A 27,302-nucleotide genomic window follows, 5' to 3' on the forward strand; every position below is an offset into this window, starting at 1 on the left:
TATTTAGTATCTTAGGCATCTAACAATTATAAATATGGGCAAACATGTTAAGAATCCTGCAGACACTTACTTTCTTCTGACCAACAGAACTGCACTAAGCAAATTGTTAGAGCTTTCCCTTTTGAGCCTTGAGACAGTGAGAGCAGAGGTTTTTTTTTTTTTTTTTTTTTTGTCTTTATAATTGAGTCATCTATTTACCTTTGTGATATGTATGCATGCATGTTCATCATTTGTATTTTACCTCGGTCACTTTAACCTTCTTTGCGCCTGAAGCTCCAGATAAATTCTTGTTCCAAGGAGAGCACTTATATTTCTGATGTAATGGCAAAACATTAGGATCATCTGTAAACCTTACAACGCAGTATTGTGTCTGTGAGTGGGTCAAAGAGGTTTTAAGGCAGCCGGGCGTGGTGGCAGAAAGCTCTTATTCCCATGGCTTTTTGTAGACAGACCCTGTCTGTAGTGGGGAGGACGTTGAAGAGGGATGAAGAGAGGCAGAGGGAGAGATGGGGTAGAGACGGGGAGAGGGACAGGGAGAGGAGAGGGATCTTTCAAAGGGCCAGAGAGATGGTTTATAGGCCAGGAAGGGCAAGGGCAGTTGCCATCCATCAGGCCCGACAATCCACGAGCTTGATCCACGTACTAGGCAAGGCGGAAAGAGATCTGGCTGTCACAAAGTGTCCGCTGGCCTCCACACTGGAGTCGTGGCGCACAGCCTGCCCCTCCCCCACGGACACAACACGGAAAAGAGAGTACTTACTTATTTTGTGTACATGTGTTTGTGCCTGAGTGTATGTGTGTGTGCACGACATACATGCAGGAACCCGAGGAGGTCCAGAGAGGGGACAGTGATCCCCCTGAACCAGGAACACAGACTTGGGTCACCCCAAATACTACGCCCCGACTTAAAGTGTCAGTTGTGTGATCATTCTGTAGAAGAGAAAAGAAAATCTTACACCAAGAGCCCTGTAAAATCCAGTGGTGGCGACGTGAGGCAGTGAGGTTCTAGCGAAGCGGGGAGACCTCTCTCTGAGTGCTCAGGGCTGGCTCCCGTGCTGCCTGACGACCTCGTTCACAGCAACGCCGGTGACAAGGCTGTCAGGCCATCGGGGTGGGTGACCAACGGCTCTTTAGGGCTTTGAGATAACTCAGGGCGATTTGTGTCCGGCCCTGCAACGCTCCATCCAGCTCTCCTAGAGCAAGAAAGTCCAACAAACCGACCGGACCAAGGGAGGGGTGTGATGTCACCCTTGGGTGCGACTCGGGGGCGTGGTCTATGCAGATGAGGGTCGCGCAGGGGCTGCCGCGTCCTCACTGAGGCGAGAACTCGAGGGATTTCGCGCGCGGCCTGGGGGGATCGCGGGTGGGCGGGCGTGAGCGTAGCGCAGGAGCGGGGTGCGCGTCGGCGGAGGCCCCGGAGCGCGCGCGGCGAAGTGACCGTGTGTTGAGAGCGCAGGGCCGGTGTGGCTGGGTCGGGCCTGCGGCTGTGGGAAGCATACTTACCTGGCAGGGGAGATACCATGATCAAGTAGGTGGTTTTCCCAGGGCGAGGCCCACCCATTGCACTAGGGGTGTGCTGACCCCTGCGATTTCCCCAAATGCGGGAAACTCGACTGCATAATTTGTGTTAGTGGGGGACTGCGTTCGCGCTCTCCCCTGGCATTTCCTGTAACAAAAATCAGATGCTTTGTTGTCCAGTTTGTTGCACTTTTCCCTCGATTCCTTTCCAAGCAATACCTTTAAATTGTGAAACGTCCTCGCTGAAAGCCTAAGATGGCTTTTAAGAATCTGTGTCTTGAGTTTTGCTGTCCCTCTGCATTTTAGCACGCACCAGATAAAGCACTTCCGCGAAGCAGTTCTTCTGCTCCTTTCTTTGTGCCCCCCACCCCGCTGTTTTTGCACTAATCGCACTTGGGCTCCTCCGTTATGGAGTGAGGCCTGCTGGGCCCCCGGACCAACCGCCAGCCCGTCTTCCTCCTGGAGTCCTCGAAGCCCAGGCGGCTGCGGCGGGGTCCCGAAGGCGCGGGAGGTTGGTGCGTGGTTCGTAAAGTTCGTGCGAACTTGGGCAGCGGGCGCGGGGCCGTTGGCTTCGAGGACTCCGGCTCTGGCTGCACGGTCGCCGCTGCTGGTTACCCCAGGTGTGACCGCCGTGGTGACGCCTGGCTCACCAAGGAGACGCCGCATAGTCTTTCTCACCGTCTCTTTGGCGCAGTCGGTTACCGCGTTCAGCTGTTTACCGAAAGGTTGGTGGTTCGAGCCCACCCAGGGATTACCCAAGCTTTTAACAGCCTTTCCTAATTAAGACGGTTTACTTGTGGAACCGTCTGCAGACAAAGCACATTCCTATATCCTTTTCAGAAATCCCAGAAACCCACCCAAGACCCCAGGTTATGTACAAAAAATCCTTACCTTGCCTGTCACAGTTATGTTTATTTATGGCCTGGCCTCTGGTAACGAAAACAAAGCCAAATTTTATTAGGGGTGGGGGGCACCTGTGGACAACCCCCACCTGCTATCTCTGGTTTATTTGGGAATGGGTGGGTAGAGTGGGAATCCTTTGTTAATAAAGGAAAATTATGGACCACAAGTCGCCAAAGCACAGGAACGGAGCAGATTTTAATAAAGCACAGGTAAACGTTGCACCACTGGTGAAAAATATGGACGCGAGAAGGGCGACCGCAACGCAAATCGTAATCAGAGCACCCTCGAACCAATTTAACTCGGAAACCATGTGGTGTGGAGACACCAAAACACATCCCGGAAACGAGCGGCCGGACTGGCGGGGTGGTTGTGGTCTCTGCAGGCTGGCGGCGTCTCTGGACGGCTGGTTTGCTCTGCGGCTCTTTGGAAGGAGCTCGCAGCAGTTTGTTCCCTCCCGGGGTGCTCCAGCCACGGCGGAGCGGAGGGCGATGGAGGTCTCCAACGCGCTTGGGGACATACTGCGCCTGCGAGGATGGCATCGACCCACGGACTTCACAGCTCGCACCTGCCCTCACCACCAACTGGGGTACAGAGGCTCGCCCTGGGTGCCGGCCCGCGGAAGGGGACTGAGTCTCGCGCATAAAGCCGTTGTTGGGCTCGTGGCTCGCCGTGATCGTATAGTGGTTAGTACTCTGCGTTGTGGCCGCAGCAACCTCGGTTCGAATCCGAGTCACGGCATTTGTTGTTCTTCCCGTCTGCACCTCTCGCCTCATTAACGTCTTGCCACAGACTCCAGTCGCCTCCTTCGTTATTGGTACAGTTTGGAGCAAGAAGGCTTCACTGTCAATCACGCTGTCTGAACTACCAATCACCTCTAAGACCTCAGGCATACTAAGCACCTTTCTTTCCCCCTTCGAGCAACGCTCCATCCCTAGTTTTGGTCTTGGTCTGTGTGATAACAAGGTCTGAATGTTCCTATCTGGCATTTTTTCATAGCAATAACACACAGCAAGTGGAAAGGCTTGTTTTGTATGTCCTGACCCACACACACAGGCGAAAATTTCTTCTCTCACTCACTCTCTCCTCTCTCTCTTACACACACACACACACACACACACACACACACACACACACACATCCTGACCAAGGAGACCTGAGAATCATAAACTACATACCTCCAGAGATCCGTTCTCCAGATCCCAAATGAGAGGTGAGATGAAGTCACTAGTACACTTAACAAAAACTGCTGCTCATCACAACGCAGGATGCCAGGACGGGAGATCAATTATGTCTCCGTGTGTTCTTTAAGCATGTGACAAGAAACACTTTTGTTAGTTGCTAACAGACTAGGCATTTTATAGGCTATTTGAAATTAATTTGAAACCCATTTGGCACACACGTTTAAAAGTGGGCAATAATCTCACAGTATAAAAGACAGAGGCTGAAGCAGATCCTGCCTGATGGACACTCAGGAGACAATTTGATTTGCTCTTTATAACTTTGAAAAAATCATGTTCATGTATTCGTATAAGCTCCCATGCGCTTGTGAGCACATTCCTCCCAGCATGCTGTGAGCTAAGGCAGCGACTTGAAGGAGCCTGTTCTCTCCTTCCACTCCAGCACGTGGGCTCAGGGATTAAATTTGGGCTCAGGCTGGTCTGCAGGTACCTTCACAATCTGAGCCGTCTGGCCAACAGGTCATTTGTGAAAACATGATGTAGAGCCATGGCCAAGGCTAAGAGTTCGGCCATTTGGGCAGAAGCTGCAGTGATTCTGGCTGTCTTAATGATCGGGGAAGATACAACTACTGCTGTACCCTTTGAAGAACTGTAGGGCCTGCACTACAACACTTCCACAGTATAGGGCGAGGGGCTTGAAGATTTAAATAAAGACAAGACAGCAAGTCTTTCTTGCAGGGAGAGCATGCTTTTTATTCCAACAAGAGTGGGGGCTTATATACCAGTCAGCAGGGATGGTGGAAAAACTACCCAGATAACAAGTTCAGGTTCCCAGGCCCATCAGGCAATCGTGAATGGGTGAATAACAGGATGACAGGAACTTGCACTCAGACCTTCAAGGAAGGCAGAAAACAGGATGCACCTGCTAGATAAGCTCCTAGTCATAAGCTGGTCAGCAGACCCCTATGGGGAAAGGGCCCAACAAGTCCCCCTTTTATATATACATATAAAATGACCGTCTGTCTTAGGTCGCCCAGGACATCAACATCTGCTTTACCTGTCATTGAAAAGCCTGCCCAGGCCCCACAGACCCTCATCTTAGGTTAGCAGACGTCCTCCCCTAAGTCTTACCAGTCATTGACTACTCACTTGTCCTCAGGCCCAGCCAGACCTGCGCTGAGCGGTTATCTGCTGCCAAGGAAAGCATGATTTGCTTGGTTTAAAAATGGCGCTGGGTTTGCCACCATCCTATGTGGCAAAGGCAGACTAGGGCTAAATGGGCGCTGCCCAGGGATATAATTCTGAGGGCCAGCAGCCTACTCCATTCCTTAGTTAACTGGCCTGTTAGCTGCAGTCCCTTTAAGAGGGAGTCTCCCGAAAGGGGAGGCACCCTGGTCTTAATCATTAGAGTAGCCAATTGAGTTGTGTGAAGATTTAAAGTGCCCAATTGTACTAAAGAATTGATACTATTTTGGGAATTTAAGGCAGAGGCAACCTTCCCTGAGAGCTTATCCAGCATGCCTGCTGAGTCAACTGAGTGAAAGATAGTGATGTCAGAAGCTGTAGCTGCAGTGACAGTGGCTGCTGTGATGTGAGGACGAGCCGGTTCTCTCCCAAGTGTTCCACTGGTATAGGCATAGTACCAGGAACTCAACCACCAAGGCTGGACTCTCACCACTCCAACAGCTTCTCAAACGGCATTCCTGGAGGGAACAAATAAGCACTTCTCCCAAGGGAGTGTTATCATATGATAGAAGAACACACATTGAAAATTGTCTGACAGCTGCCTTTCCCAGACTATGGTTGGAGCTGACCATCACTGTCCACACTTGACTCCAAAGACCCACCAGCACCAGAACAGGCTGGCTCCTCACAAAAGCCCAATGGGTCTTTTGATGACTGAAGTGTATCAGCAGGAACAGGGCGCACACAATGCTCTGGGACCCAAATTGGGGACTCACTATCATGTGGGAAGATGCAAACAGACCCTCGGGCCAAAACTGGATCTGGCCCTTTCCAAAGGCCCGGGGGGGAGATCTCTCCATTTAACCAGAGGTTTTTGCTGTGCAGAGGACAGCCAATGTCGGTCTGCTGCAGAGTTACCAGAAGCATAAAAAATTTAAGATATAAAGGATAAGTGATAGAGTGAGGGGAACCAAGGTGACCCTCAAGGTCTCCCTTCTTTACTTTAGCCAAATAAGTTTTCAAAGTGCCATGGGCGTGCTCCACAACAGCCTGTTCTTGGGGGTTGTAAGGAATACCAGTCTTTAGAGTAATCTCAAAGTCTTGACAAAAATGATTGAAACCTCTGCTGACATAAGCAGGGCCATTATCAGTCTTAATTTGTTTTGGGACCCCCCATGTAAGCAAAAGCCTGTAGACAGTGGCTTTTAACATCTTTCACCTTTTCACCAGAATGGGCAGAGGCAAATATCAGACAGAAAAAAGTATCTACAGAAACATGGATAAATTGTAATTTACCAAAAGATGGCACATGCGTTACATCCATCTGCCACATGTGATTGGGCAAAAGTCCTCCAGGATTAACTCCTAAGTGAGGCACAGGAAGAAATTCTACACAAAGAGGGCAATCCTTAACTATTTGAACAGCTTGTTCCTTAGTTATCCCAGTATGAAAGTGTAAGGACCCTGCGCTGAGATGAAAGCACTTATGTAAGGATTGTGCTCTAGTGAGCTCTTGTAGAGTAATGGCCAAGGCTAAGAGTTCGGCCATTTGGGCAGAAGCTGCAGTGATTCTGGCTGTCTTAATGATGGGAAAAGATACAACTACAGCTGTACCCTTTGAAGAACCATGGGTGAAAACCACACGCCCCTTGGAAATAGGCTGAGAGACTACAATCTTTGGAAAAATCAAAAGGATGTATCTTAAAAAAGGAAACCAAATTATTGGATGGATAATGGTTGTCAAAATCACTCTGGGTAGCAGAGAGAAAAATGGCCCAATCACAGCTATTTTGTAGCCACTCTAATTGTTGATGGGACAAAGGTGTAACAATTTGATCCAGCTCCCTACCAAAAGTTTGTAAGGCAACCTTTTGTGCTTTAAATAGGAGTGTAACTACAACTTGGGGATAGGATACCACTAATTTAGATGGGGAGGCTTGAGAATGAACCCAAAGAATAGGATTCTCTTGCCAAAAAACTCCCGTAGGGGCATGAGCAGAGCAAAATACTAAGAATTTTAAACGCTGGGCATAATCTGTATAATCCAAATGAGCCTCTTCTAAGGCCTTTTCAGTTAAATGGATACACTTCCGTCTGTTGTAGTAAGGACTAGAGGAGAGTTGGGATCTGAATCACCTTGTAAAACATCAAAAAGAAGTTTGAGCTGTCCAGTAGTAATTTTTAAACAGGTCTGATCCGATTGATATCTCCCAGAAGCTTTTGGAAGGTTTGAAGGGTGTCCAGTCGAAGATTAATCTTTTGAGGGCATACCCCATTATGAATCGAGCGATGTCCTAGATAATGATATGGAAACTCCTTTTGTACCTTCTCTGGTGCTATATGTAAGCCAGCCAATCCTAAGGGTCTGAAGATCCCCAAAGACAGATAACAATAGCTTTTCTTTTGGCGCAGCCAACAATGTATCGTCCATATAATGAATTATATACAGTTGAGGATATTTTTGTCTGACTGGCTCTATAGCCTGAGAAACAGAAACTTGACACATGATAGGGCTATTAGCCATGCCTTGAGGAAAAACTACCCACTGATATCTCTTATAAGGCTCTCTTAAATTTAAAGATGGAACACTGAAAGCAAAGCGCTGACAATCAGCAGGGTGTAGAGGAATGGTGAAAAAGCAATCCTTTAAATCTATCACAAGAAAGTGCCAGTTTTTGGAATGGCCACAGGGGTTGGCAACACTGGCTGAGTGGTACCCATGAGCATCATAGTCTTATTCACCTGTCTCAGGTCTTCTAACAGCCTTCATTTATCTGATTTTTTCTTAATATGGGAGTATTCCAGGGGGAGGTAGAAGGGACAGTATGACTGGCATTGAGTTGCTCCTGGACTAGGGCACGAGCAGCCTCCAACTTTACTTTAGATAGGGGCCATTGTTCTACCCAAACAGGTTCATCATTTTTCCAGGTGATGGGAATTGGAGGTATGTGAGGCTGTAGAACAATGGCCCCCATTAAAAATGCCCCAATCCTCTCTTGTCTCCAAGCGATCTCTGCACTGGGGGTTTATCAGATACAGGCAAAGGATCACCCTGTAAATTCTTTCCAATCCCTCTTCCTGGGCAATAGCCTTACTCTCTAAGCATGTGCTGCACAGGAGGTGTGGTCAGTATGGCCCCCATGGCTTCTAGGATATCTCTGCCCCACAGATTGATCGGGATGTGAGGCAAAATGAAGGGCTGAAATATTCCAGAATGTCCCTCATTGTCTTTCCAAGTTAGTAGTCGGGAACTTTTACTAGGTGACTTCGCTAGGCCTATACCCTGTAAGCTACTATCTGATTCTTGCAGGGGCCATGCCTTGGGCCAGTGGTGGTGGGAAATGACAGACGTGTCTGCACCCGTGTCCAAAAGCCCCTGAAAGGCCCGTCCTTCAATAGTCAGGGTCATCAAGGGTCTGGACTCCAGAGTGGACACCCAACATGCCATAGGTACCGTAGATCCAAACCCCCCTTCTCCTCTTACAGGCTTAAGGAAGGGGTTATTAGTGGTAAATTTAGGGGACAGAACTAACAGCAATTCTAGCTCCTTGGGGTATAACAGAGACTCCCTTGCCAGCTTCCACCATAATTTTGATCTCTCCTTCAGTTCTTCATCAACCACTCCTGGAATGACCCTAACTCCCTGAAGTAGAGCACTACTCCTTCCTAAAATCAACCCAATTGAGCCCAGTGGTAAAGGGCCTTTAACTCCCGTGCCCAAAGCTTGGGGTCCCATCTGAGGGGTCAATACTGCTCTGGAGGAGGAGCAGAGGTCCAGTCCTGTGCTTCCTCTGACAAGGTCCTGGATACAAAGGGGTTCCTCCGGGATAGGACCTGAATAGGGTGGGAAACAGGTGTATCTAGGGCTCCGTACACCTGGGAATAAGGGGCCCGGAGCAGCCACTCCCGTTTCCCGGAAGTAGCAGAGGGTTACCCTGTACATTAGTTTTTGATCTAAACATATTGCCCCAATGATGTCCCTTTTTACATCGGGGACAAAGACCTGGTCCTGGGCGAGGAGGTGCAAAAGAGTCTTTAACAGGACAATTTTTTCTTAAAGTGACCCCCTTGCCCACATCCAAAACATGTCTTAAATCTGGCCCCCCTACTGATCCTCTTATTACCCTGCATGGCAGAAGCAATATCTCTACAAATTTGAATATAATTATTCAGGCTTCTGGTCTTATGAGGGTGTAAGGCCTCCTTGCAGTAATTGTTGGCACTTTCAAAAGCTAATTGTTTTATTATAGGCATGGCATTATCGGCATCCCCAAACATGCGCCCTGCAAGTTGCATGAGCCGAGCCACAAACTCAGAATAGGCTCCAGATGGTCCATGAAGGACCTTAGAAGTTGGTCTACTGCAGCCTTATTAGGTAAAGCTTTCCATGCTCGGCCAGCAGCCGCTGAGATCTGTGCATATACAGCAGGGTCGTAAAGAATCTTCTGGCCTAGACCTGCATAGGCTCCCGTGCCAGTAAGCATTTCTAAGTTCCTTCCAGGGAAACCAACAGCTGTGTTGCGCTGCGCTGTTTGATTACAAAGTTCTTGGTATTCACCCCTCCAGATCAAATAATCTCCCCGACAGCGTAGCTCTACATAATTGCTGCCAATCACTGGGGTGCCATTCAAGGCTGCAAAGGATTCAAAAATAGCCAAAGTAAAAGGGGCATGAGGCCCGTATGCCACAACTGCCTCCTTTAGTTGCTTTATATCCTTAAAGTTAAGAGGGGCATGCTCTCTCTGACTCTGGGGATTAATTGTCTCTATAACTGGGACTATCACACCACCCCTCTGGTCTTCAGGAGGGGCTGAAGGAAGACAGAAAGAGCTAGAATGCTCGGGATTACGAGCAGGGGGACGTGGCACAAGGGAGCATCTCCTAAGCTTAGGTCTTAATTTGAGGATGTCCTTCTCGATTTGAAGTGCTTCACCTTCCTCAGTCTCATCCCCTGAAGAGGAGAGAGAGGACTCAGAGGAAAATAACATCAGAAGTGACATAACAGACTCTTTGTCCTGAGCCTCTGCAAAGGCAGCTTTGGCTTCCTCAACCTGCTCTTTCACCTCCACATTATCACTAAGAAGTGCTTCCTTGACTTGACGCCACAGAGAAAAAGTAACAATTGATATGGCATTTGCCCCTTCTTTTTGTTCTTAGTAGGTCTCCCTTCACCTGCTCCCAATCAGGGATATTAAGGTCACCAGAGACCAAAAACCAAGGGCTGACCTCATGTACAGTTTTCAAGAAGCCTTTTGCTGTCTTATGTTTGATACTGGTGCCCTGCTTTTTTAACAATTGGACCAGTTGGTCCCCCATAAGAGAGTAAGAACTAGCAGCACCCATGTTCAATACACCCGCTCCTTACCTTAATGAAAATGCTGGCCAGCCTTCACGGGTGATCCTTCAGCGTCTTCCCTTCTTTCCCTTTCTCAGTGGGACCTCCACTTGTAGTGCCTGCACTACAACACTTCCACAGTATAGGGCGAGGGGCTTGAGGATTCAAATAAAGACAAGACAGCAGGGCTTTCATGCAGGGAGAATGCCTTTTATTCCAACAAGAGTGGGGGCTTGTATACCAGTCAGCAGGCATGGTGGAAAACTACCCGGGTCACAAGTTCAGGTTCCCAGGCCCATCAGGCAATGCTGAATGGGCGAATAAAGGATAACAGGAACTTACCCTCAGGCCTTCAAGGAAGGAAGAAAACAGGATGTACTTGCTAGGTAAGCTCCTAGTCACAAACTGGTCAGCAGACCCCTATGGGGGAAGGGCCGAACCCATCCCACCTGCTTTCTTTCAGTAATAAAAAGCAAACTTCCAAGAGAGAACCAACCATGTCAAAATAAAATATAATAAGATGGAGCAAAAATTATCATCGAAGTTGGACGTGGCAACCCAACAAGAGGAAAAGGAGTCCCAAGAGCAGGCACAGGAGTCGGAGACCCACTCCTCCTCACAGCCAGGAGTCCCATAGAAACCCACTCCTCCTCACAGCCAGGAGTCCCATAGAAACCCACTCCTCCTCACAGCCAGGAGTCCCATAGAAACCCACTCCTCCTCACAGCCAGGAGTCCCATAGAAACCCACTCCTTCTCACAGCCAGGAGTCCCATAGAAACCCACTCCTTCTCACAGTCAGGAGTCCCATAGAAACCCACTCCTTCTCACAGTCAGGAGTCCCATAGAAACCCACTCCTTCTCACAGCCAGGAGTCCCATAGAAACCCACTCCTTCTCACAGCCAGGAGTCCCATAGAAACCCACTCCTTCTCACAGCCAGGAGTCCCATAGAAACCCACTCCTTCTCACAGCCAGGAGTCCCATAGAAACCCACTCCTTCTCACAGCCAGGAGTCCCATAGAAACCCACTCCTTCTCACAGCCAGGAGTCCCATAGAAACCCACTCCTTCTCACAGCCAGGAGTCCCATAAAAACCCACTCCTTCTCACAGCCAGGAGTCCCATAGAAACCCACTCCTTCTCACAGCCAGGAGTCCCATAGAAACCCACTCCTTCTCACAGCCAGGAGTCCCATAGAAACCCACTCCTTCTCACAGCCAGGAGTCCCATAGAAACCCACTCCTTCTCACAGCCAGGAGTCCCATAGAAACCCACTCCTTCTCACAGTCAGGAGTCCCATAGAAACCCACTCCTCCTCACAGTCAGGAGTCCCATAAAAACCCACTCCTTCTCACAGCCAGGAGTCCCATAGAAACCCACTCCTTCTCACAGCCAGGAGTCCCATAAAAACCCACTCCTTCTCACAGCCAGGAGTCCCATAGAAACCCACTCCTTCTCACAGCCAGGAGTCCCATAGAAACCCACTCCTTCTCACAGCCAGGAGTCCCATAAAAACCCACTCCTTCTCACAGCCAGGAGTCCCATAAAAACCCACTCCTTCTCACAGCCAGGAGTCCCATAAAAACCCACTCCTTCTCACAGCCAGGAGTCCCATAAAAACCCACTCCTTCTCACAGCCAGGAGTCCCATAAAAACCCACTCCTTCTCACAGCCAGGAGTCCCATAAAAACCCACTCCTTCTCACAGCCAGGAGTCCCATAAAAACCCACTCCTTCTCACAGCCAGGAGTCCCATAAAAACCCACTCCTTCTCACAGTCAGGAGTCCCATAGAAACCCACTCCTTCTCACAGCCAGGAGTCCCATAAAAACCCACTCCTTCTCACAGTCAGGAGTCCCATAAAGATACAAAGCTAATAACTGTAATATATATGCAGAGGACCTGGTGCAGACTCATGCAGGCCTGTGCTTGCTGCTCTCATCCTTGTGAGCTCACTTGCATCTGCTGAGTTGATTCAGAGAGCCTTGTTCTCCTCCATCTACTATGGCTCTTATAATCTTTCTGCCTCCTCTGCCATAGGCTAAACTGATCTCTAAGGAGAGAGATTTAATGGAGAACTCCCATTTAGACTCTCTGGATAATTTCTGGCCGTGGGTCTCTGCATTGTTCCCATCTGCTGCCGGAAGAAGCCTCACTGATGATGCCTGGATAAGACAGGCACTGATCTATGCATTTAGCAGAATATTATTGGGACTCACTTTATTGATACTTCTGTTTTTAAATGAGTAGTGTTTGGTTTTACCATAGATCTCTGGCCTATCTACTACTGGGCTATCTACTACTGTCTATGTATCCACTCTGGTTCTTGGTTCCCCAAGTGTTGGGTGTGTGGGTTCCTTCTCATTGAGTGGGTCTTAAGTAAAATCAGACGTTGGTTGGCTGCTCCCACAATTTCTATGTTACCATTGTCCTTGCATATTTTGCAGGCAGGACAGATTTTAGTTCAAAGGTATTGTGACTCTGTTGGTATCAATGTTTCCCTTCTATATACCTTTCACTTGCCAAAAAAAAAAAAAAACTAGAACATACAGACAAAGGCTTTATGTATGCAACAGCTCAAATTCTCCATGTGCGGTGAGTTGTGTGGAAGTTACATCGGCAATAGGGCCTGCTGTCAGTGTTTGAGAGCAGCCCTTTTTCTTAGCAGAAGCTAACACACACACACGCACACACACACACACACACACACACACACACACACACACCCTTTAAAAGTTTGTGTGTTTTCAGAAACAAAAGACCAGACACCAATGAAGACAAGCAGCCCAGGTGATCCATCATCAGAATATCTCTGTTACAGTTTCCTCAGAATTCCACATCCGGAACAACTTTAAAGCAAGTAGCCAAGATGGTCCAGCCTCATGCACTACTCCAGCCAGGACTTCAGATTAGCCCTGTACTTTCCCATTGCACAGAGACTGGACAACAAATGATACAGCTAGCTCTCCCAGGACTTGAGCATTATCTCAGTTTTCTCAGGGTTCCCTAGAGATGCTGTTGTTCCCAGACAACAGGAAGGAGTCTAGAGAACATGATACCCACATTCCTAAGAGTTGGAGTTGGTGGTTTTTCAGCATTCAGAGGATTATCGGTGTTTATCATTGTTTGGGGGGGTTGGTTGCAAGTTGTTGGTCATGGGCCGGGAGAAAGCAGAGCAAAGGAGATTACATATCTCTTTCTGAAAGGAAAAAGGGGGGTATAGTATAGAAATGGTAGGAGAAAGGGTAGATTATTGAATCTATGTGGCTGCCTGCACCACAACTAAGTCCGAGTATCGGGCAAAAGCTTGAAGATTTGGATGAACTACAAGACGCCTGGTTGGTTTTCAAAGAGAATGTCTCTCACCTTATTGTGGAGCAGCCTTATGTACAAACTTACAAAAACCCCAGGTGAAAGGGTTCACAACAGGATATTGATGCTAGTGGGGTGAGGTCAGGAAAACAAGAGGTACCTGTGGTTATGCTGGAAAACGACTCTTAGAAACCCGGTGTGGGCTGGGTCCCAACAATCTACTTTTAAACTAACAAGCAATAACTAGTCTTAAATATTTGATGTTGGTATGGATTTTTGTATATTGATATACATTTAAGGTTATTTTTATTATATTTTATATATATTTCTACTCTTATTTAAGATGTTGTTGTGTATTGATGCAAATTTAATATTTTTGATATACCACATATATGTTTCTACTCTTGTTTAAGGTATTGTACCCATGTAGCTCTTTTAAAAATGTAATGTATCATTAAGAAATGCAGGTTAGTAGTTAGTTATGCGTAATAATCAAACTTATAGTCATGTTAGGTATGTTTTCAAGGCTAAAAAGAGATATATTTTAGATAGGTGCTCTTCAAGCACTTCAGAGACCTACACAATATGGCATTTAAGATATTTAATAACATAAGGCTTTTCATGACCGTGAGATACATCTTCTCCTGGCAGCAACAATTTACTTCAAAAAGAATGATGGGCATCAAAGAACCTCCATATGGAGTTTGCATTTATTGTGGCAAAGTGAGCCACTGGAATAGAAACTGCTCTTGCCCTGACTTCTGACAGTATGCTGTTTGAACTGCAGAAGCAGGACACAAAAGAAGGTTATGGCTGAACTTTGACAAGACAAGGTAGGAGAGTCATTCAAAATTCCTTGTTCATACGATAGGCTGTCAGATATTCAAGGCCTGTAGGCAGACATGGAAACTCCAACGTTGCAGGGGAACCATGGGTGACCACCCAGGTAGCCAGATGTTTCTGTCATTTCATAGTTTTGGAAGTTGCTTGCTCTTGACTTCCTATTTACTCAGGTAATATTTTATCCTTTTTGGGTTTTTGAGAAGGTTAAAGACTTGATAGTTATAGTTACAGTTTTCCTTATTGCCAAATCCAGAGAAGAAACTTACATAAAAGAGGAAAAGTTTATAAAGTTAGGAAACATAAAAGCTTAAGTTGTTTATTTAAGATGATACTTATAGACGTAAAAAGATATTTTGAGGATGGTGTTACAAATAATGATAGAAAATGCTTACAGGGCTCATTCTCCCTGTAACCTCCAAAGGCATACCAACAATGACATCTTTCTTCCATCTAGGAGCCCACCTTTCAAAGTTTCTATAAACTAGCCAAACAACTCCAGTGTCAAGGGAAGATATTTGGACTCATATTTGGACTCACCAAGATCCGACATATAATGGAGTAATTTTTCCGAATTTGCCAAATACAAATGGGCTGGATATTATAAATGTAATTCTTTTTTAAAAAATATTTATTTACATATAGTGTTCTGCCTGTATGTATACCTACAGACCAGAAAAGGGCACCAGATCTCATTAGAGATGGTTGTGAGCCAACATATGGTTGCTGGGAATTGGACTCTGGACCTTTGAAGAATAGGCAGTGCTCTTAGCCACTGAGCTATCTTTATAGGCCCTATAAATGTCATTCTTACCTGATCATTTTCTTAATTTATGTAATTTAGAGTTAAAAACCTTCCTTTTTATTTAAACAAAAAGGAGGAAATGTTGTGGATATTTGTACACTGTGTGAAATGTGTTTGGTGTAATAAAGAGCTGAATGGCCAATAGCTAGGCAGGAGAGGATGGGTGGGATTTCCGGGGAGGGAGAGGAAGAGGAGGAGGAATCTAGGCACTTGTGTAGTTGTCCCGACCTGCAGGACAGCAACATAGAGCAACAAGTCCAGGGAGGGGAATGGGGACAAGAGATGTGAGAGAATGACCACAAGACTGGATTCTGATCAAGTGACAAATTTTATTTTTTCCAGGCTAGTTTATATAGTCAGTAGTATGGGGCAAAGGGGAGGGGGAGAAGAGGCCAAGAGCCAGGTGTTAGTTCAAGCAGGATGTTAGAAAACTATAGATGGAGGAGATTGGCAGGGTAAAAAGTTCATGGGTGGTGGGGACAGGGAGTGTTACCTAGGTGAGTGGTGGGTCACAGGAGGGTTGCTTAGGCCTATGGTTGGAACAAAGGATTGACGTCTGGGTCATGTTGTTCCTTCTGGGTGCTCATGCTTCTAGAAGCCATTTATAATCAAAAGACAGTTCTATAACCCTGTGGCTTGACAAGTTTGGACTAAAGAATCATGCCAAGCTGTATGGCTCCCAACACACTTGTCTTTTCCTGTAGACCCTGAAGAAGTCAGACATATGGTACAGAGATAACCAAGCCATGTGGCAGAATGTAGATTAAAAGAGACAGGTTAATTTTAAGTTATAAGAGTGGGTGGGACAAGTCTAAGCTAATGGCCAAGCTTTCATAATTAATAAAAAGTTTCATGGTTATTACTTGTGGGCTGGCAGTTCTGATAAGAAAGTAAAACTATATGTTTTACCATTCTGAAGGCAAAAGTTTTATCCCATGCTTTACTTAAAGATATTCAATTAATCCTATTGCAAACATTGATGTGGCCAGGTCCAGGTGGGGAATTTAACTTTTTTAATACAAGTAAAGAAAACAGAGCTGTTGTTCAAGAAACTTCCCTCTTCTGCCTGTTTTGGACCCAGAACCAGCTCCATTTTAACACAGTGTATAGGTTTTGTACCTGTGGCTATTGATTTTAGCTTAAGCATTTCCCTGGTTGTAACGATTTCTCAGTATGCCCTATGGGGCCTTCTTTGTTATGTCATAACTCAGTCACCAGTCATCACAGGAAAATCTGCCCAGCAACTCAGAGAATTTCTTCTGTACAAGTGCCATAGGATCCCATATACAGTAAACTCACTTTTTTTATTTTTAAGATTTTTATTTATTATGTGTATACATGGTTCTGCCTGCATGTGTGCCTGTAGGCCAGAAGAGGACACCAGATCTCATTGCACAAGGTTGTGAGCTGCCATGTGGTTGCTCTTAATTGAACTCAGGACTTATAGAAGATCAGGTAGTGCTCTTAACCACTGATGCTTCTCACTGCTCTTTTTAATTTTAGGAAATACTCTTCGGGAACAGCTATGGCCTCAGGCCAACTGTCCCCTTGGTCAACTTGCAAACCTTGCCACTGTCCTTGGAGACTGGGAAGCCATCCTTGTCTCCTTAGCTCTAGACACACCTTTTTCTTTGCACAGTTAACTCTGCCTATAACAAAAGCAGTCCTGCTAAATTAAATGTAGCTTATACACAGGGTAAATATTTTTAAAACAGCAACAACAGATGCAAGTTACAAACTTTCTTACTCCAAGAGGGAAGAACCAGGGCACAATCAAATCAAAGCAAAACCAAAAATCCAAATGTGATTTACTTAGTCTGTGAGATCTGTGACTCACCATCTTCCGGGCTCCAGTACGTTTGGCTGGGCAGCTCCACTTACGCAGTTCTGCCTTCCACAGCACGGGAAACTTCTCAAAGGCTTCTGTTTACACGTTGGACCACTGAGACACTTCCAGAAACCTTTTAAAATTTGCCCAGTGGTCCCATGGGGCTGTCTAATGTCCTCTGTGGGGGCTGCGGTGTGGTAAGCATACTGACCTGCCAGGGGACACACTGTATTGGGAAGGTGGCCTTTCCTGGACAAAGCTCATCCATTGTACTCAAGTTGTGTTAACTCCTTCGATTTCCACACATTTGAAAATCTTCACTGCATAATTTCTGTTAGTAGAGGACTATGCTCACACTCTCCACTGACATACATGAGGTTGCTAATGACAGCTTCAAAAATTTCATTTCCTTTCCTCTGGAAACCTAGAGGTTGTGTGTGTGTGTGTGTGTGTGTGTGTGTGTGTGTGTGTGTAGTTTAGTTAGTGGCTGTTTGTAACATAAAATATGTGTATATTCGTTGCTTTAATTTCCTTTACTTCTATTGGTTTATTTACACAACCTGGACCAGTCAGTGAAAAACAGTTAAGGGAGAAAAAAGTGGTGAGAGTATAGTGATAAGTTCTTCTCACAGAAATTACTTTCCATACTGAATACCAGACAGCAACAAGAACTGAACTCAGAACCATTGTGCAATGTTTGTTGTTTTTGTTTCTCCAGTGCTAAGTACTGAACTTATTGAAGTACTTAACTTATTGAAGATCCTTCAAAAACCTGACATACTGTTTTTCCCCCTCTGTCATGTGAGTAGTGGTCTATTTGTCAATTCTTCAGTTCTTAGAAATGACAAATTAATCCCTTGTAAGTGAGGAAGAAGACCTGTAAAATTTGAAGTCTGGAGTGTTTGTTTCTTAAAACCAGAGAGAGCACTTCCAGGCATGTTTGGTTTGAATGTCTTCCTTGGCTTCTGTGCTTTTCAACAGGCACCACACTTGATTCTAGTGTGCTGCCAGCACAGCACTTCTCAAAGGTGTTTTGAAATGCAATAGTTGAGTCACTGCAAACAAAAGAATGGGGAAACAGTTGCTAGGAAACAATTCCTCCCTCATTTTTTGTTTTCTCTCTAGACATATGCTGTTAACTTTTTGTTTTCTTTAAAATTCAACCAGCATCCTCCTAGATCTGCATTCTGGCTCTGGGAACAATCTTCTTTGTAGCCTTTTTTATTTTATTTTGTAAGGAAAATATGCTTAGGTGGCCACTGTAGGTTTCCTGTCCTGAGGCACTAATCCTTGCCTTTCTAGTACCCTGTCACTTTGTGGGGTTGGTGCTTGCCCAGTTCTTGCAGAGAGTCTGGTGAGTTTTGGGAAAGTTCAGCATGCTTGCAGATGTGCTATCCAGTCAGAAAGCAGTCACATTCCTGTAAAAAGATGCTATCACTTGTGTGCCTGTGTAAGTAGGGTAACTAGAGTGGTTCTGAACATATGTTTTTCGAGACAGTCTTCCTCTGTGTAGCTTTGGAGCCTTTCCTGGCACTTGCTTTGTAGACCAGGCTGGCCTCAAACTCACAGAGATTCGTCTGCCTCTGCCTCCCAAGTCCTGGGATTAATGGTGTTTGCCACCACTGCCTGGCATAGGTGCCAGGATGTCTAAATTCACATTTAATGTTTTATATACAATTTCATAAGCTGAATGACCTCGAACTAAAGGTTGCTTGGAATCTCTGTCCCCTTTATTTGCTCAGGCATCTTGGGGTTCACAAGTCTCTGTAGGCAGACTTTTCCATTCTTCCAACCACTTCCCAAATAATCACACAGAAACTTATTATTAATGAGAAATGCTCAGCTTATCTTAGGCCAGCTTCAATTAAGCCCATTTTTAATAATATATCTGCTGCCCAAAGACTCATCTATGAACTTCCCTTATTTTTTTTCGAGTGTGGCTTGAGACTCCCCAGACTCTGCCCTTCTCTCTTTGCCTTCTCTCTCTTTATTTTGTATTTTATGTATGAGTGCTCTATCTGCATTGCATGCTTGCAGGCCAGAAGAGGACATCAGACCCCATTATAGATGGCTGTGAGCTGCCATGTGGCTGCTGGGAATTGAACTCAGGTCCTCTGGAAGAGCAGCCAGTGATCTTAACCACTGAGCCATATCTCCAGCCCTCAGGCTATGCCCTTCCTCCCAGCATTGTCTCTGTCTTGAAATATCTTGCCTAGCTATCAGTCAACCGGCTTTTTACTAACAATGAGAGCAACACATTTTCACAATGCAAAGGAGGATTATCCCATAGAATTTCCCCCTTTTGTCTATATAATAAGGAAGGTTTTAACTTTAACATAGTAAAATTGCATACAACAGAAGAATTACAGCAACAATATCCAGTCCATTAGAGGAAATATTCTATTATATATCTTATCTTTGTGAGTTCAAAGTTTTACATCTAATTTACCTTTTGTCATAACTAAAGGAAGCTTTAACTCTAATTATTTAGTGTTTAACTCCCTCAAAGGCCCCTACCTAATGACAGGGACATCTGACTGCCTGTGCAGTCTCTCAGTTTTCTGTAATATTGTGGCACTCAGTTGTGGCCTACAGACCCAGTATATCTGATAGACATTTCTGAAAATCAGTGAGTTTTGAAGGAATGTCCTACCCGCTCTTGGCAAAGGTTGGCAGTCGCTTTTTTGTGTCATGCTTCTCTAGTTTGGACAATATACTGTCAGCAATCAAGGAAAAGGCAATTTCTTTGCCCAAATGCCTAGCATTTGCCAGAAAGAATGCAAACTCCACAGGGACTTTCTTTGATGCCCCTCATCATCTTTTGAAGTCAATGCATGCTGTCAAGAGCAGACATGCCTCACTGTCAAAAAGGCCTTATGTTATTAAAGTATTTTGAATTCCATATATTGTGGGTCTTTGAAGTATTTGAAGACCATCTATCTATCCCAATGTATCTGTTTAACCTTGAAGACATACCTAATATGACTACAGTTTCATTATTACAGATGACTATTACCTGTATTTATTAATTATAAATTACATTTTAAAATGAGCTATGTAATCACGATACTGAAAACAAAAGTAGAAACAAGCCAGGTATGGGTAGTGCACCAGGCACTCAGAAGGCAGAGTCAGGCTGATCTTTGTGAGTTCGAGGACAACCTGATCTACACAGTGAGTTTCAGGACAGACAAGGCTGTTATACAGGGAACCCCTGTCTCCCAAAACAAAAACAAAAAAAAGTAGAAAAATATATGCCATGTAACAAATTAATTTAAATTTGTATCAATAAATCAATATCTATTCCAAAGTCAATATTCAAAGATTAGTAGTTTTTTTGGATTAAAGTAGATTCAATAATCTATCCTCTCAGCTCATCATTTCTAAACCATATCCCCCTTTTTCATTTAGAAAGAGATCTTTAAATTTAACTCGTTTAAATTACAACTTGTAACCAACCTCCTAAAGAATGACAAACAAAACTTTGAATCATGAAAACGGAACCATACCCCATATCTTGAGAATGTGGGTGTTTTCTTGCCTAATTATGGGAGAAGTCCTTCTGTGTATATGTTTCTCTTCTTGGTTGATGAATAAAACATTGTTGGCTGATGTGGCAGGAAAATAGATGGGATTAGGAGAAGAGAATTCTGGGAAAGGAGGGCAGACAGAGCCCTCCACGGGGTCCATAAACAGTTCTGTCTCTTCTACAATAAGATAAGACCACATGGAAATATTTAGATTAAGAGAAATGAGTTAATAATTAAGAGAGATCTAACCAGTACGAGACCCTAGCCACCAGCCAACAGATATATAATTAATATGAGTCTTCATGTGCTTATTTGGGGCTGAGAAGGGTGGTGGGAACAGGCTGGAAAAAGATACCTCCAGCAACAGAGACACTGTCTCTGTGTTAAGTACTTCTCATGAGTCCTGGGAGTAAAGACGTGAGCTCTGATTCACTCTCAGTTAACCCAGGATGGTCTTAGATTCAGAGATCCATCTGCCTTTCTCCTGAGTCCTGGGATTAAAGATGTGTGCCTGGCTCCTATGGCCTGTGGCTGACCCTTTGCTTTCTGAATCCTGAGGCAAGCTTTAATAAATCTTAAATAGCATTATCACTAAAAACGGGGCTCTCCTCCATCAGAGACTTATTCATCTGATGGGTTGACATCTGAATTATTAACTGTCATCTGTTGCATTTATTTGTATCATGGCCTGCAACAGCTCCTGACACTTGCCAGCAGCCACTTACTGGTCCACAAACACATTTACATAGTCAAAACACATCTATTCATTTTAAAAAGGAAGCAAGGGCAACTGATGAACCATGTACTTTTATTAACCAGAAATTTCATGTATTTGTTAAAGCATATAGAATTTATATTTTCCAGGTTAGCATGGAGCTCACTATGTAGACCAGGCTGGCCTCAGACTCACACAAATCTACCTACCTCTTTTTCCCAGGTAATGAAGTTAGTAACTTATCCACCTGATGGAAAAAATAGTTCACCGAATTTTAGAATGAGGAATAAAGGGAAAGTCACCTCAGTGACAAAAATCACATAGCAATATAGCTGTTTTGTTTTGTTTACAGGAGGACTTGTTTTGCCCTTGAGACAGGTCTCACTTTGTACCCCTGGGTAGCCTGGAAATCACTTTGCAGAACAGGCTGGCCTCAAACTCACACAAATCCACTTCTCTCTGCTTCTGAGTGCTGGGATTAAAGGTGGGCACCACCATGCTGATTGTGGTGATTTTTATTTTACATTTTGCTTGCCTGAAGGTCTATAGTGTGTCCCGTGCATGCCTAGGGCCTGCAGAGGCCAGAGCAGGGTTCTGGATTTCTGGAAGTGGAGTCTTTTGTGAGACAGAGTGTGGACGGTGGGGAATGAAGCTGGGCCAAATGCAGAGGCAGCAATGCTCCTAACCCCTGGTCCACCTCTCCAGCTCCCATACAGGAGTTTTTACTTTTCCTTTTAGCACAGTTGCTGTTTATGTACCAAATAGTGTTAACAGCAGGGGTAGCAGTAAAGGTCAGACCTGTCAAAAAGCAAGACTTGTAGGTTTGTGGGTGAAGAGCACATTCTGGGCAAAGTGAAGCTGACAGCCATAGTAAACTTTTAACAACTGCTTTCTGCCTGAAGAGCCTACATCCTGTGTACAGAGGTAAGCTTTTGACAAGTGCTTCCTGCCTTCCAGCCACGTAGTTAGGGTGGACAAAGGTTAGCTTGTAACTTTTGCCTCTATGGGACTCCCTGGGTAATTCCCTTAACTTTTAACTATCCTCCTACTCTCTGCCTTGCATTCTTTCAGGGACAGCAAAAGGCAACTGTGTCAGCCACAGGCTTTCCCAATCATCTTAAGTTAGCATCCTACAATGAAAAGTTGTAAATCTTACAATGTAATGTGACTTGAAGCCTGACCTCAAGGTTGTAAAAGCTCTTTGACCCACACCTGGTGCTTAATGTTTCTACAAGAAGAGGCTCAAAACCAGCTCCCATTGTCACAGTGTCAGAGGCATGAACTCTGACATGTGGTTCCAGCGAGCTGGAAGTGTTTTGGGCCCCTGGATGACTGGAATAAAATTTGCTTCTGGTTCCTAGTCTTCGGTGGTCTGTTCCCTATTATTGGTGGACATAACTAAACAGTACTGCTTATTTATTTATTTATTTATTTATTTATTTATTTATTTATTTTGTTTTTTCGAGACAGGGTTTTCCTGTGGCTTTGGAGGCTGTCCTGGAACTAGCTCTTGTAGACCAGGCTGGTCTCGAACTCACAGAGAACTCACTCTGCCTCCCAAGTGCTGGGCAGTACTGCTTATTTTATATTAGGAAGAGAATTGGGACTCCAATAGGAGTCACTTTATAAATGGTAGAGACTGGAGAGTTGGCTGAGGCGTTAAGGAGCCCTGGCTACTCTTGTAGAGGACCCAGATTCAGTTCCTGGAACCCACGTGGTCGCTCATGCCCACCATATATCCAGATACGGGGTTCTGTTGCCCTCTCCTGACATCCTCGGGCACTGCATGCCATGTAGTATACAGATACACAATCGCAAAAGCACTCATATGCATAAAGTAAATCTTTAAGATACACATTTTATCTAATTGACCTTTTAAAGCCCCAGGTGGGTGTGCTATAAGGCTTCTCAGATATTTCTCTAATCAGGAAACAAGGGCTTATAGTTATAAACATCATAGATGTCCTGCCTGTTTTGCATAAATTGCATCTCAAGAGTTAACTAAAAGCTTTGTGTATTTCTAGGAAGTCTGGGGAGAGGGGCGCTTGGAGATGTGGCTCATCAGTTAAGAGCACTGGTCCCTCTCGTAGAGAACCCAGGTTTGGTTCCCAAGACCCCTGTGATGTCCCAGAGCTATCAACATTTCCAGTTCCAGGGGATCAGACACCTCTAAAGGCACCAGGTACTCAATAAAAAAAAAAAAAAAAAAAAAAAAAAAAAAAAAAAAAAAAAAAAAAAAAAAAAAACACTGTCAGAAGGGACACCAGCCTGCCCCAGCATGGCAATGATGACACTGGAAGGCCTTGCCCTTCTCCGGTCCCCCCCTCCTCCCTCTGCCTTGCTAAAAACAAAAACAAAAGCAAAAACAAAACCAAAAACTTTTACATTCCTAGAGCTAGCCACCAAGGTCTACTCCCTGAGTGGACCACTTCCTCTTCCTCCTGAGGCTGACTACAAGTCCAGCAATCAAAAGCTCATCCTGACACTGGGTTTCCCTCTTTTACCTTGATTGAAAGACTTAAAAATTAGCAAAGAAATATAGCCCAGAAACTGACCATGACTACTACTATGACTTAGTGCCTGGAATTTACCAGCCACCAGCAATTACTCCCTTACAAGGCCATAAGATAACTGGGTACCAAGAATTCCCAGATGGCCACCCTCCCCGAGGGGCTCATGAAGGAAACAGATTTCCCCACCAGCCAATGTGTCAATAATTAACAATTAATTTGCTCGCACATCCTGAGGTCTGCAGGTTTTACAACTGGTGGGGTCAGGAGGCTATCTGATTCCCAGGCATCCCCTCAAGACAAAGGGCCTCCTAGGAACCCATGACTCCTGGGTTCAATGGACAGAGAGTCCAGGCACCTCCGTAAGCTTATGGTTTTTGCCTTTAAAAACGCCTGTGCCTGGGGGACGGGGCTGCTCTCTAGCTTGCATGCTGGGAGAGTGCATTTGTATAAAGTCCACCTTTCATTAAAGCCTCTTACTGTTTGCATCAAGTTTCTGCCTCCTCATGGTGATTGGGGTGGCCCCAGTAGTGGGAAAAGATTCTGGAGCCTGAGCTTGGGGTGGGGTGAGGTGGGGGAGAGTAGTGGGTGGGTGAGGGGGCCGGTGGTGGTGGGTCTTACAGATAAACTGCCATCTGCCTCTGGGCCAGGTCCCTCTGTCTCCCCTCTATCCAGAGGCAGTCCTTTGTCTGTCTGGCACAAATATCATTTCCCCCTCTACCTTGTACCCTTTTCTTTTTCCTTAGTCTTCCATCTCATCTTTGTCTCTGATTCCCTGCTCCTGTCCCTCTGGGGCAAATGCATCTCCTTTGTGCTGAGAAGGTGGTCTGGGGGTGGGGGGCAGTGCCTATGCTGATCACTTCCCTATCCAGCTATCCAGCTATCCAGCTATCCAGCTATCCATCTACAGCAAGCCCTGAACACCCTGACACACTTGAAACACAAGAAAAAGACCCGAACACCAACTTTATGAAGATGATATAAGTCCTTAAGGAGAAATGAATGAATCATTCAAAGGAAACCGGGGTGGGGGTGGGGTATCAAACTGGTGAAGGAAATGAATAAAACTGTTCAAGACCTGAACTTGGACATCAAAGCAATAAAGAAAACACGTACTGAGAGAATCATGGAGAAAACACTGTTTTCTTTATAAAACAGCTATATTCCCAACAAAACTCCAGGTAGCTGTATCCAAAACACTGGAAATGTGTATTTAGTATCTTAGGCATCTAACAATTATAAATACGGGCAAACATGTTAAGAATCCTGCAGACACTTTCTTCTGACCAACAAAACTGCACTAACCAATTTGTTGGATCTTTCCCTTTTGAGCCTTGAGACAATGAGAGCAGAGTTTTTGTTTTTATCTTTTTTTTTTTTGTCTTTATAATTGAGTCATCTATTTACCTTTGTGATACGCATGCATGCACATTCATCATTTGTATTTTACCTCAGTCACTTTAACCTTCTTTGCGCCTGAAGCTCCAGATAAATTCTTGTTCCAAGGAGAGCACTTAAATTTCTGATGTAATGGCAAAACATTAGGATCATCTGTAAACCTTACAACGCAGTGTTGTGTCTGTGAGTGGGTTAAAGAGGTTTTAAGGTAGCCGGGTGTGGTGGCAGAAAGCTTATTCAAAGTGCTTTTTGTAGACAGGGTAGACCCTGTGTTGGGGTGGTGGTGGGGAGGGCGATGAAGAGGGATGAAGAGAGGCAGAGGGAGAGATGGGGTAGAGACGGGGAGAGGGACAGGGAGAGGAGAGGGATCTTTCAAAGGGCCAGAGAGATGGTTTATAGGCCAGGAAGGGCAAGGGCAGTTGCCATCCATCAGGCTCCACAATCCACGAGCTTGATCCACGTACTAGGCAAGGCGGAAAGAGATCTGGCTGTCACAAAGTGTCCGCTGGCCTCCACACTGGAGTCGTGGCGCACAGCCTGCCCCTCCCCCACGGACACAACACGGAAAAGAGAGTACTTACTTATTTTGTGTACATGTGTTTGTGCCTGAGTGTGTGTGTGTGTGCACGACTTACATGCAGGAACCCAAGGAGGTCCAGAGAGGGGACAGTGATCCCCCTGAACCAGGAACACAGACTTGGGTCACCCCAAATACCACGTCCCGACTTAAAGTGTCAGTTGCGTGATCATTCTGTAGAAGAGAAAAGAAAATCATACACAAGAGCCCTGTAAAATCCAGTGGTGGCGACGTGAGGCAGTGAGGTTCTAGCGAAGCGGGGAGACCTCTCTCTGAGTGCTCAGGGCTGGCTCCGGTGCTGCCTGACGACCTGGTTCACAGCAACGCCGGTGACAAGGCTGTCAGGCCATCGGGGTGGGTGACCAACGGCTCTTTAGGGCTTTGAGATAACTCAGGGCGATTTGTGTCCGGCCCTGCAACGCTCCATCCAGCTCTCCTAGAGCAAGAAAGTCCAACAAACCGACCGGACCAAGGGAGGGGTGTGATGTCACCCTTGGGTGCGACTCGGGGGCGTGGTCTATGCAGATGAGGGTCGCGCAGGGGCTGCCGCGTCCTCACTGAGGCGAGAACTCGAGGGATTTCGCGCGCGGCCTGGGGGGATCGCGGGTGGGCGGGCGTGAGCGTAGCGCAGGAGCGGGGTGCGCGTCGGCGGAGGCCCCGGAGCGCGCGCGGCGAAGTGACCGTGTGTTGAGAGCGCAGGGCCGGTGTGGCTGGGTCGGGCCTGCGCGTGTGGAAAGCATACTTACCTGGCAGGGGAGATACCATGATCAAGTAGGTGGTTTTCCCAGGGCGAGGCCCACCCATTGCACTTGGGGTGTGCTGACCCCTGCGATTTCCCCAAATGCGGGAAACTCGACTGCATAATTTGTGGTAGTGGGGGACTGCGTTCGCGCTCTCCCCTGGCATTTCCTGTAACAAAAGTCAGATGCTTTTGAATTCAGGTTCTCGTTCTTTCCCTCCATTTCCTGCGCGAGCCAGCCCTAGAAACGGCTATCTTAAAAGCCTAAAAGCGTTTTTAGTAATCTGTTTCGTTGTGCCTACCTTAGCACGCACCAGGGAAACATTTCCTGCTAAGCGGAGTGAGCCTGCGGAGCGCTCGGACCGACCCCGATCCTGCCCGCGCGGAGTCCCCGAACCCCATGTGGCGGCGGCGGGGTCCCGGATGCGCGGGCGGCTCTTGCGTGGTTCGTAACGTCCGTACGAACTTTGGCTGCGGGCGCGGAAGCGCGGGTTCCGTTGGCTTCGAGGACTCCGGCTCTGGCTGCACGGTCGCCGCCTCTGGTTGCCCCAGGTGTATCCGCCGTGGTGACTCTTGGCTCACCAAGGAGACGCCGCATGATACACTGCACCGTCTCTGTGGCGCAATCGGTTAGCGCGTTCGGCTGTTAACCGAAAGGTTGGTGGTTCGAGCCCACCCAGGGACGACCCAGGCTTTTAACAGCCTTTCCTAATTAATTAAGTTTACTTGTGGAACCGTCTGCAGACAAAGCACATTCCTCCATCCTACTCAGAAATCCCCGAATCCCACCCAGCACCCCGGCTTATGTACAAAACAGCCTTACCTTGCCTGTCACGGTTATGGTTATTTATGATTGGCCTCTGGTAACGAAAACAACAAAGCCAATTTTTATTAGGGGTGGGGGGCACCTGTGGACAACCTCCACCTGCT

At 46.0% G+C, this 27,302-nt stretch overlaps 5 non-coding genes across 5 annotated transcripts; all 5 read left to right on the plus strand.

Annotated features, from left to right (window-relative positions):
- Nucleotides 1–1,495: 1,495 nt before the first annotated feature.
- On the plus strand, nucleotides 1,496–1,659 carry LOC113833209. Its single transcript, XR_003480779.1, has one exon. It is a non-coding gene; the product is annotated as a U1 spliceosomal RNA (small nuclear RNA).
- A 1,428-nt stretch (nucleotides 1,660–3,087) lies between these two features.
- On the plus strand, nucleotides 3,088–3,159 carry Trnah-gug. Its single transcript has one exon. It is a non-coding gene; the product is annotated as a tRNA-His (tRNA).
- A 13,947-nt stretch (nucleotides 3,160–17,106) lies between these two features.
- LOC113831984 lies at nucleotides 17,107–17,269 on the plus strand. The gene has a single exon (XR_003480787.1). It is a non-coding gene; the product is annotated as a U1 spliceosomal RNA (small nuclear RNA).
- A 9,102-nt stretch (nucleotides 17,270–26,371) lies between these two features.
- Nucleotides 26,372–26,535, plus strand: LOC118237644. The gene has a single exon (XR_003480796.1). It is a non-coding gene; the product is annotated as a U1 spliceosomal RNA (small nuclear RNA).
- Nucleotides 26,536–26,983: 448 nt separating this feature from the next.
- Trnan-guu lies at nucleotides 26,984–27,057 on the plus strand. The gene has a single exon. It is a non-coding gene; the product is annotated as a tRNA-Asn (tRNA).
- The last annotated feature ends 245 nt before the right edge of the window (nucleotides 27,058–27,302 follow it).

This window comes from Cricetulus griseus (assembly GCF_003668045.3).
Source record: "Cricetulus griseus strain 17A/GY chromosome 1 unlocalized genomic scaffold, alternate assembly CriGri-PICRH-1.0 chr1_0, whole genome shotgun sequence".
Lineage (NCBI taxonomy): Eukaryota > Metazoa > Chordata > Mammalia > Rodentia > Cricetidae > Cricetulus > Cricetulus griseus.